At 45.6% G+C, this 12,147-nt stretch overlaps 1 long non-coding RNA gene across 1 annotated transcript in view; it reads left to right on the forward strand.

The window, feature by feature from the left end:
* The window catches only part of LOC109117965, a 28,540-nt gene extending 21,164 nt beyond the window's left edge, over positions 1-7,376 (forward strand). The window contains exon 3 of the long non-coding RNA XR_004516397.1: positions 4,693-7,376. This is a non-coding gene — a long non-coding RNA (uncharacterized LOC109117965). The remainder of the gene's footprint in view (positions 1-4,692) is intronic.
* The last annotated feature ends 4,771 nt before the right edge of the window (positions 7,377-12,147 follow it).

The raw sequence follows: 12,147 nt of genomic DNA on the forward strand, positions 1-12,147 counted from the left end.
CTCGTGGGCAGGGATGATGAGCCCCTGGCCTTGGGAAGCCTGGCTCATTTTCCCGCCCACATTCTCCTGTCTGAGGCTCCTCAGGGGACCCTGAGGGAGAGAACCTCGGGTCTTCTGGGTGTTTGTTCCCTGAGACCTGAGGGTGTTTAATCAGTTTTTGATACTCAGTGAGTCACTGAATCCCCCCTGAGCCCCTGAGCTGAGTCAGATGAGGTCCCCTCCAGGGAGGGACAGTGGAGGAGCTCTAACAAGCAGCTCTACTGCTCGCCTTGTTTTGCTGGAAGCAGAGAGGGAGTGGGGTTGACTTCCCAGATGAGCGAGCCGCAGTGTCCCATCTATTGTGGCCTGCAGCCTTTCCTGGGCTTGAGGATGTATGACATGTAGTTTTGGCAGTAGCCACAGATTTGTCTTTAAAAATAAAGATGTCTTTCTTGGGCCTGTTTTTAAAATAAAAACAGCTGACATTTATAGAATCCTCAACAGTGCCTAGACAATGTGCTAAGCATTTTTACTTGCATTGTCTTAATTCATCCACACAGGCACTATGGTGGGAAGAAGTTTGCCCAAGAACATGTGGTTTGTAAGCATAGGGAGGGGCCAAGATGTGGACCCCAGTGGGTGGGTGTCAAGGCTCCCCCATTAGTCACCATTGCCTGCGGTGCCTTTTGTGGCTGCCACCAAGCGAGCCGGCTCATGGAGATGGTCTTGTCAATACACCTTGGGTTCATCTCATTTACTGGTAACATGATTCAGTGGCTTAACTTCCTGTATTTCAGTCTCAGTCTTCTCTCTTCTGTAAAATGGGATAATTGCTCCTTCTAGGGCAGAATTTTGGGATGAGTTTAGTGGTTATGACTTCCAGGGGCTGTGAGAAACTTAGTTCCATGTCAGCACAGGAAGCACTTGTTGTATATATTATTCCTCAAAGAAAGACACATCAGTATCTATTCCATCTCACAGGCCCTTACTTCACTGAGTGTGGAATTTAGGTTTCCCGCTCCCGGACTAGGATTCACTTTTGCAACCACCTTGGCCAGTACGGTGCAAAAGACCTAACTGACACTGACTTCTGAGCCTCTGATTAACATGTTCTCCTGGTTCTCTCACTGGGTCTCAGGACATGTGGCAGGGAGCTAGGGGCTGATAGGTGAGAAGTCTGTTATACTGACACTGACTTCTGAGCCTCTGATTAACATGTTCTCCTGGTTCTCTCACTGGGTCTCAGGACATGTGGCAGGGAGCTAGGGGCTGATAGGTGAGAAGTCTGTTACCCATAGATACCATGCTGGGGTGCAAATGGGGGGATCCCACAGAGTGAGATCTGAGGAGCCTCAGCAGCTCCAGTTCCTAGCTCTTTGCCCAAGGTCCTTCCCGTCCTAGGCACTAAATGGAGAGTGACTTAGTATCCTAGCTCCCTCTTTCCTTGTATATACAATGCTAGAGATCAAACCCAGGGCCTCATGTGTGCTAGGTGCATGCTTTAACACTGAGCTACATCTCAGCCAATGTCGTGTGGAGAGAGATGAGCTGTTCCCACAACGCTGGGCCCAGGTTGCAGATTTCTGAGCAAGCAATGTTTCTGTTTTAAGCCTTTCTGTATTGGAATAGTTTACAGATGCAACACTAAGGCAAACTGAGGCACAATGAGAACAAGAAAGTGCACTCTCCCTGCACTCAAAGCCTAGCTCTTCCACTTGGTGGCTGTGTGATATGTGGCTAGCTAATTAGTCTTTCTGGGCTTCCATGTTCTAATGTGTCTCAGAGGGATAAAAATAGTACTCCTTCAGAGGGTTGTAGTGAAGATTAAATCAGATGTTTCATTACTGGTGCATAGGAAAAACACAGTCAATAGCTAAGTTGGGGTTTTGGTTCAAATAGTCTGACCCTAGACTACACACCAATCCTAAGTCTGAGAAGTTCTCACCACTCTGCCCCCAAAAGGCCAGGCAGCAACCCACCACTTATTCCCACTGTCCCCCATGGGGCAGGATTCTGAGTCCCTCCCGGCCACCTTCTCTGCCCTGTGCCTTGATACACGGTGCTCTGAACGGCAGGCTGCACCATGGTGCCTCTTTTATGAGTGCAGGCCGAGATTACAGTGGCTTTCTTGGCAGTCACCTCAGACCTGTTGACTCATGCTGAGCTGGCAGTTCAAAACCCTAAGTGTTTTTACCACATGTGCTAGCATCCAGCTTCATCCCTTCCCATCTGGGACCGGTGCAATTGGAGACTTAAAAGATCTTTCTACAGAAGTGTCTAGCTTGTGTGACTTTGGTCATTGTTGTATTTGCTGAGGAAGGAACCCTGATGAGATCCTCTCTAGTGTTCCCTTAGATACCCCAGATTCTTCCTCCTTTTTTTTTTTTTTAGGCTAGTTTCAGTGGCTTATTGGTACTTGCCACAAAAAAAGTGTGGATAGGCTGACTTCGGAGTGGTGCACACGCACACCTTGGGTGGGGCAGGGATGCCACTACAGCAGCATGCAGAGAAAGCTAACACCAGCGGCTGTGCCATGCGCCTGTGCCAGCTCTGCACCCCTGGCATGCGTTGCAGTGGATCATGATTCTCTTTGCTGAATCAGAATAGCGTCTCAACTTTGACTGGCTGCAACCAGATTAGGTCAGAGTGGAGGACAAAGGGCAGCGCTAAGAACAGAGACCATTTTCTCAGGGGTCACTGGCATAGTTAATCAGGCTTCCCGCAGACTGCTTAGGTGGCTTCTGGTCTCCTTGAATGTACTGCCATTTGGCCAAGTTTCTCCAGCTTGTTGACAAGGATGTGATGCTATTTTCTTTATGTCTAATTTCTTGGTGAGCCACAAATCCTAGAAGGGGCCACATCGCTTAATCCGTCTAGCATGGCAGTTCTATGGAGGGTTCCTGGCCAGGTGGTCACTGGGTGATGGATGGTCCAAGTGCACTGAACACACTCCCAGGGCCTGCAGGGCATCATCCTGCCACTCAGCAGTGAGCTTCAGCTCCCATGGGAGGGGGTTTCACCAGGGGCCTTAGGTTGGCCAACAAAAGGCACAAAGTCAAATGGACACAGATGTGGATAGTGCGCGAGAACAGTGCTGACTCAAGCAGAGGCAGAGCCACCTCTGGATACTTTTCCACCTTGGTCTTGAGTCCTCCAAATTATGTCTTAACTGATCTCTACCCCCACCCACCAAACTCCCCAGCCTAGGGAAACTTTTTGCTCCATTCTTGGAATGGGAAGCTTCATCCTTACTTTACTTGAATTTACTCAAGTGTGTAATTTATGCACAAAAAATCCTTCCTATCCACCTATGTCTAGGCTTTTGATGCTCAAAGGGAATCTTTACTTTCCTTCTTCCTTTCTTCTTTCTTTTATGCATCTCTTCCTTGATAGAATCAATGCAGAATGCTGGGCTGAACAAAAAAGCGGAGAGGCCTAGGCTTAAAAGAGGACACTAGAATAAAAAAAACATATTGGCTAATGTTTTAGCAGTGTCATCTCCCATAGATAAGCAATAAGACTTGCTCAAGCTAGCCTAAGCTAGGAAAACATACACAGGTAAGTGAGGTCCCCAGGTGTTCAGGGAACCATAGCACATCTGCATGCGTGACTGCAAGGCTGCCCTGGAATGTAGCCTCTACTTCTCTTCAGAAGCTGCCAGGAGGCAAGAACCAATATTCTCAAATCTCAGTCCTCAAAGAGAATGAAACTCACGGGGCCAGTGTAGGCCAGGTGTCTCCCGTCCTGGGGTTCAGTCAGCTCTTCTTGGGAGCAGGACGTGCTATTACAAGTGTATATTAGGGAAATGGCTTTGTATGTTGGGCTGACACCCCAGTGCTCACGTAGAAGCCTCGATCACATTATGTTAGGGCATTTCTTCGTCAAACCTTCCAATTTTAGTGGATCACTTAAATACTGAATTAATAAAGCAAAGGGTAAAATTCTTTTGCAGGACTCACCTGGGGGTTCCTTTTGGGATGAACTGCCCCATAGGACACTTAACACATGATTTACTGCTGCTTACAATTTTAGGTATCAGCTTAAATGTGCTTTACTTGGTAAGTCTTACCACCCGCCCCCACAGATAACACGGTTCACTCAAACAAAGTAAATGAAGGGTGTGTTGCCCGAAGTGTGGGTAGAGTCACCAAATCCAACAAGGGCTCTGATTTACCACTGCAAGTAGCAGGAGCTGGGAGCCTTTACCCCTGGAGGCTGAAGAGGCAGAGGAAGGAGCACTTACTGGGGCAGGGACAAAGTGGTGGTAGCCTAGAGACTGTGGAAGAGGTTACCTGGTAGGATCTGTGGGCTTTGGCAGGGGGAGACAGCCTTTCAGTCCAGAGGGAGCCAGACAGATAAATACCTTAACACTATTCTTTTCCTCCTTGACATCCTTCTGCTGCCGCCTTGATGGTCGGATCTAACTAGAAGCCAGAGAATAAGAAATCCTGTTTCAGATCTCCAAAAGCTGTCCGCCTGGGGACACAGGGAAGGAAAGAAACAGGTGGAAAGTAGACTGGGGAGGAACAAATGGAAAGCGTCCAGCACATCCCAAAGTACGTCCCTTCGCTGCACGCTCTCCCAGGCCGCTGCACTGCCCCACTGTAACTCTCCTTCGCTTCAGCTGTGTCTGCTGGGACATTAAACATGTACAGCGTATGCACTGCTCAGTGGTAAATGCTCCCCCTGACTTGTCTGTTGCTCTATTCCCAGTGCCCACCACTGCGCCTGGCCCCTGATGCTGTGTCCTGGAACTCGGAACATGAACGACTGTATATGTGCCATTCTTCCAGAGGGCCTGGGGGCCAATACATTTCCCAGTATCCTTTCACAAACAAAAACGGGACTATTGGGTGAAGGAGCATTCACAACTGGGTGAATGGATGAATCTCAAGGGTAGGACACTTGGAAAACGCCTACCTGTTCATTCCATGATGCCACGTTCATGTCAGGACTCACCCTCAAATTCATTAAATTCGGCAAGATCCGTTTTTCCTGAGGGCCATGTTAGCATTTGTTTTCTCCTGCCCCGTGCCTGCAGCATCTTGGTCTAGGAGCATCATCTTCATTTCCTTACAAACAACTGCAGTTTTCATCCCCTGCTCCAGGATGAAATCTGCCTCTCAAAGCCGGAGATGAAAGGTGACTTTCCTTTCTCTCCATTCCCTCCTTTCTTCTTAAGCTAAGCATAGAGAGTATTTGTTGCTTGCATCCGAAGAAAGCATATCCTCAGATACCAAGAGGAAGGCTCTAGACTCAATGATAAGGTTACCATCAGTGATTTTGTAGATACACTGCTTAGGCTCGAAGGCTAGCTCTGAGGCTTCTTAGCTGTGTGGCCTCAGACAAGTCATTTATCCTCTCTTTGCCTCAGCTGCCCGATCTTCAAAATGGGAAGGTTAGATAAAGTACAGCAATGCAAATACTTTTAAAACAGTGCCTCGCACGTGGTGACCACTCTAAATATCATCAGGTCTCAATCATCCTAGAAACTTGGGGGAAAAAATGAGAGGATTCTACTTATGAAAACAAAAGAAAAAAATACCACAAATCATGGAATGCACTGGAATGCACACAGGATTTCTCAAGGGCTGCTCGTGTCTGCCTGTGCTCTCTGATGTTGGTGAGGCTCGCAGAAAAGGGCTGTGGAGCTGTTTCTGATGGGGAGTTCAAAAATGAGCTGCTGCCTTTTCATTTTTTAAGGAAATCCAGAGGCCAATGGCAGTATCTGTGTTTTTTTTTTCCCCTTTTCTGGGAAAATTCATGAGTTCTTGGCCCCAAATAAGCTTAGTTCTCTACAGCTTCCCACAAGGAAATTAAATTTTCAGGTCCTGAACAAAAGTTTAGTTATCAGTAATATAATCATTCCTGCTGTCACTGCAGGTCTGAAGGAACTAGAAGGGGGGATAGCATTTGACAGCAAGGAAAAGTATCCCTCCTTTGACCTCCCTTTCAAACACTTGGACGTATACTTACGCACATGGAATGGTGTGCCACACACTCTAAAGAATGGACAAACACAACTACACACACACAACTGCACACATAGATGGCTTTCCCAAGGATGACTTTCAACTGAGCAATTTTTAAAAAAAACTCGAACCATCCAGGGCCGGGAATTTAGCTCAGTGGTGCCGCTGCCTGCCTCACAAACGGAATGTCCTGAGTTCAGTCCCTGGTACCAATCAATGGAAATGAAAAACCTGAATCATCCATCATTTTGGGGGTGCCTTCTTATCCCAAGCCAGGAACTGGAGAAAGAGGAAGGAGTGGGTGTTACCAGCATGATTATGTTCTGTTCCTGCCTTCCAGGAAATTCTGTAACAGTGTGCTGGGGAAGAGGGTCCTACCAACATCACATAAAAAGCTGTAAAAAGGGTTACCAGAGATATTTAAACATTGCTAAAGATTGCTTGCTTGCTAGCTTTTTTTAAAGAGTAATTTTGAAGCACTTTTACTGGTTACTCTTGGAGCTGACCAGCCTCGTTCTGCACTAGCCTGGATTTGAATATTACATTCGCTGCCTGTGAGTAGAGACACTATCTGAGTCTGTCTACCAAATGCTTTGTAAACAAAGTATTTGTATGCCTAATCTACATGTGTTAAGACAGTACTCCGCTGCAAACCTCAGAGGTCAGGTGGCAGTGGCTTAGCCAAGCGGGAGCTCATTTTTCTCTTATAAAAAGTAGCTCAGAGCGGGCAATCCAGCATTTGCATCATTCAAGGGACTTATCAAGGATGTGGCCTTCTTCCATCTTCCTGCCTGAGCATCCATGGCTTCTCCAAGTGCAGGCAAAATGGCAGTAGTTGAAGAAATGAGCCAGCTGCATATGTTACCCTTGAAAAGCTTTCTAGAAAATCTCACTTTAGTGACCACACCTTGTCCCTCATTGGTCATGATCCTGCCAAGAAGACTGGACGTGTTACAAAGGAAGCTGAGATACTGGATATTACAACCGGACGTTTTGTTTTTCTCAAACAAAATTGAGCTCCTGTAGAAGGAAGAAGGGGAGAACTCAGCAGTGTTTGCCACATTGTGTTGGGGGTCGTTGAAAGCATTTCCTGAGATAATTCATGTCCAACTCTTGACTTCATGCCTGACATTGGTAACTATTATTTTTAGCAGAGACTCCAATGTCTTCTCTGAGGATTCCCCCACTGAGGTGACAAATGGAGACACAGTCTCCTCTGGGCTCTGGGACTAAACCTGGCCACTTCCTGTCTGGATCCGATTCATGCCCTGTGATTCAGGCAATCTCATCTCTCCAGAATGTCCTCACTGTTATGATGCTAAGACATCACCTGCTCTTTTACAAACCTGTAGTATGGAATGACTCTACTGTTCAAGAGTGACTTAATACACACTTCCTATTATGAATAAGTCTGTCTCTGTTTTTCTTTTCTCATCCATTCTTGCTGGGAGGTCTCCCATTCTATCCCTTCATCCCTGCCTCAACCCTTTGATTACTGATTCTTATATATAGTAGATGCCCACGATGAACAGGAAACAGACATTCTGAGGTAGCCAGCTGTTTTTCAATTGATGAATTTGTTCCCATATGTGCAGTCAAAGATTATATTTTGGAGGACACTTGTTCTATCTATGCTAGCTTTTAAACCTATGGTAGCCAAGGTGACATCTAGTAAACACATAGTATGGTGACCCTTAGAACAAATAAAGATAAAAAGTGAGGTTCAGCACGCCTGCCTGGACGCAAGTATTCACTTGTTTAGCCAGTCACCCAATAACCAAACACCTGCTGTGACACAGTTGTGTGCATGGCTTTCCTGCTTCTGTGTTATTTCTACTTCACCCCGTCTTGAGGTAAGGTGAACTCCTTAATTCAGCAATCCTTACTCTCTTCAGATTTTAACCCAAGACAACTGCTCTGGGGCCATCTATTTCAAAACCTCCTCTAAACCCAGCTCAGCCATTCACTTTGTAGGAGAATTCTTCTAAATAGTTATGAAATAAGACTATAAAGCAGGACTATGGTGGGTGGGAAAGCACCATGCCTACCTGTGCCTTTTCTAGCCAGTGCATGCCCTTGTCCTTGTGGGCCCCCAAATGAATTACGAGACCCATTTGCACCTTTATCCACTGGAATGGAAAGGATTTGTCTTTAGGAAAATTTGGATCTTTTCCTTCACAATAATTGAATTCAGCAACAATGTTTGAACTCTTGTTATATATGCAGAATCAGGTTGGCCCAGGTGACAAGAATACAGCCACATGAGGGGGCTCAGTCTTCCTTCCTCTCTCTCTCCTTTTCTGTTACTTTTGTGGTGCTGATTATTGAACCCCAAGCCTTGTGCATGCTAGGTAAGTACTCTACCACTAAGCTATATCCACGGCAATATGAACAGATGAATTAACCAATTAAATATTTATTAGACTAATAATGAGGAAAACTTTATTTTGTAAGACTGATGGAACAATTTCTATGTGCTGGACCCCATGCAATGCCTTCAGGACTCTTTCTCCCTGAGATCTTTGAGGGGTTATACCAACATTCCGAGACAGGATGAAGACAGAATAATTATCCTTCACCTTCTCCTTACCCCCTGTTTTGTGTTGAACTCATGAAGGACTGGGGAAGTCTGGAGATCTAAAATCAGGACCTTGTATTCTGGGAATACAAGGAATTCTTGTATTTTGGGAATACCACTTGTCTGTTGAGAGGCCTCATGCCAGAACAGGGCAACATCAGCAGAGGCTAAAGGCGGCATTCTTAGGTGGACAGGGCCAGCAGAGTTCCCTCACACCCGGCCCCAGACCTCCCTCAGATCCAGGGCATAGATGAAATCAGTAAATGTTCCCATGCCTTGTGGTAGGAAACAGGAAGTGAGTTACAATGCCAGAGCCAAGAGCTTGCCTTGGGGTTGCTGTGATGTGGTTTGAGGGGATACAGAAGGATGAAAGCTGAGAGAAGGCACAGCAGGTCTCAGGATCTACAGGGCCAATAGATGAATTGTATTCCAAGAGCTTGCCTTGGGGTTGCTGTGATGTGGTTTGAGGGGATACAGAAGGATGAAAGCTGAGGCTCAGAGAGAAGGCACAGCAGGTCTCAGGATCAACAGGGCCAATAGGAGATGAATTGTAGGGAGGACAAAATACATCTACCACAGTTATATCAGCAGTGAACAACTGAAAAGTGGATGTGACAAGAGGGGAAAACAGTTCTCAGGCTTAGGAAAAATGATGTAACTCAGTCATGACACTCACTGGGTGATACTTCAACCAGCTAAGACAATGAGTTCCATGAAGTAAGAGGATAGAAAGTCTCTTAGGACTTTGCTTTCCTCCCGGGACGGAGAGAACTTCCAATTCAATTGAAGAAATTATGCCAAAGAGAAGGGCTTTACTCAAAGTAAAAGGGCTAACTCAAAATGAAAAATATAAGATTGTTTTTTGTTTTGTTTTTTTCGTTTTCCGTTTGCAGAAACAGTGATTTCGGAATTGTCACTCAATCTTATATCCACAACAGGAGTTCAGGTAAAAACATCCGCAAATATTTCCACCTCTAGTCTTCTACCCTTAGCTTGCTTCTCAGGGAGCCTATGTCCTGAAGTGCCTGCCAGGACCAAGGTGGGTATTAGACCTATGAATAATGGCTGAGGCTTCATATTCAGACACCACATTTTCCCAGAGGGACAGAGTATTTGCATTCATCTTTTAAGCAGTGGAGAAGCCAGAGGATGACTCATCTCTCAGCACTGACGAGGAGGTCATGATACCCTTGACTGGAGTCCCTAAAGCATGTGGTTACCTCTAGGTATGGTCCCAGCAGTCTCATGAGGAGTTTGTGCCATAGGGACAGGAAGTGCTGGGAAGAGAGACGGAAGTTACTTGGCCGGCCTTCTTCCTGTCAGTCCCCCATCATTACCAGACCCAGGCTCCAGTCCAGAAGTTCAACTTCCATCTCAAACACCCACTCCCAGATTCACACGCTTACACACAAAGCCCTGCCTCACCACCAGGGCTCCAGTGGCCCTTACCGAGGGACCCTTTCCTTTTCCAAATGCAGAAAGAAGAAATTATAGAAACAGTACAAACAAAAACTGTACTCTGGCAACTCCATGGAGACAGTAAAAAGACTCGAAGAGAGAGGGACAGACATGTGGAACACAGAGGATTTTTAAGGCAGCGAAACTACTCTGTGTGGTATCACAACGATGAACATTTACCATTAGATATCTGTCCAAACTTATGAAGTGCACCTAATACAGCATGAGCCCCAAGGACTTGGGTAGAAATGGTATGTAAATAAATGTCAGTTCATCAGTTGTAACAAGTGCTCTATTCCGAGGGGATGTTGACAATGGGAGAGGCTGTACAAAGGTGGGGGCAGACGCCATATGGTTTATCTCTGTACCTTTCTCTCCATTTTGCTGTGGACCTAAAATTGCTCTTAAAAAAAATAAAAATTTTAAACAACAGCATCAACAACAATAACCACCCCCATCACTTAATCTAAAAACAGAAGTAGGGGGCAACTTCCTCTTTCCTTTCCTTAGAGCATAAAAATTCTATTCAATTCCTTTTGCACCAAATGATGTTGCTGGGGGATCAAAATGGAGCAATTCCCAGTGTGTGTGTGTGTGCAGCTTCTTGAAACTCAAGATCTGACTTATAAACCAGATCATTTCGGTGGTGATTATTCACTTTCCTGGCAACTGCATACTTCAACCTAGGAGTCCTTTAAGCAGCAGTTCCCTAGTGCATGTAGACACTTGCTTATACAGATCACAAGTGTTTAATGGAAGGCCAAGAGAGACAAAAAACTGGAGTTCAGAGCCACTGGTGCTGTAAGTCTGGGAAAATAAAAAACAAAGATGAAGTACCTTTGAAATCAGATAAATAAGGACATAAATGGGGTGGGTTTACCAAGTTCGATTCATACATGGTTTTGATTAGCATTATAAAATGCTAGCCTTTGTAAAGATCTATGATTTATTACTATATGTTGAAGTAAATGGTTTGCTTGCATGAATTCTCATATCAGCTATGATAAATACTATTCTTATTTTATAGACAAATAAACTGAGGCCCAGGACAGGAAAATAACTTGTCAAAGTCATACATGTTTCGAGTTCACACTATTTCACTGATCAGTGGGTCATCAACTGTCATTTTTCCCCTTCCGGTGTGAAGCATAGAGGGTTATTCAGCATTCACTCCTCTATTTGAAAACTGTTCTCCAAAAATGAAACTATTTTTGGACAGAGTGAATTAAACAGTAAACACGAGTCTCACTGTTAGTTTATTTTCACAGAGTGCACATCCTCCTCCAACCATAATTCATCCAGGATGTGAGCTGGGACTCATTAGAAGTCACTGAGCTTGGGGGAGAAGAGAAGACCATGATTAAAGACATATGAGCCCTTGAGGACAATGTATTGTCTTGGATTTTATTTTTTAATAGGAGACACTAATTCACACAAGAAGTCCCATGGGGCAAGCAAATGAGGTTTTCTAATTGTCCAGAGCCTCTGGAGTTTGTGAGCATGCACTTGCTCCTGGGCTGGGCTGGACCCAGGTCTGCACAGAGGTGGCAGGCCCAGGGACTCCTTGGAACTATGATAGGCCCGGCTTTGGGTGAGGATGATCTTTATCCATAAAACAGAACATGGCTCTAAACTGTGCATCACGAGTTGGCTTTTTGTTTTTAAGTATAAAGTTCTCTCTTCATGCCAATGGGAAGGTGAAGGCTTGGCCCAGAAGATCAGGTTCAAAGCATTAGAGTAGGTAGCAAGTGGCAGAGAGGAAAGGGGTGATTTTGAGAGCCAAATCCCCCTCATGTGCAAAGTGTGAAAAACTGATCCATGGTGGGCTATAGGGTCTTGACTGTAAAAACAAGGAGGGCTCAGTATTTGAGTTCCCTTCAAATCTATGATAGGGTTAGAAAGGCAGAGTGAAGAAAGGCATCCTGTAGCTCAGGTCCCTCTTACACATGGGATGCTGGAATTGTGATCAGAATGCCAGCGAAAAGAGTGTTGTTTACCTACCAAGTGCCAGGCACTGTGGTGAACCCATCAAATACTGGGGTAGACCATGAAGCAGGCACTGTCAAGCTCCCCATTACACAGCTGAGGGAGCTGGCGCATGGAGAGACAAAGTGACTCACCCAGATCACATGGGGCTCAGGACGTTGGATCCAGGTAGTT

The sequence above is a fragment of the Fukomys damarensis genome, unplaced genomic scaffold (assembly GCF_012274545.1).
Source record: "Fukomys damarensis isolate Sample0158 unplaced genomic scaffold, DMR_v1.0_HiC HiC_scaffold_9, whole genome shotgun sequence".
Taxonomy (NCBI): Eukaryota; Metazoa; Chordata; class Mammalia; order Rodentia; family Bathyergidae; genus Fukomys; species Fukomys damarensis.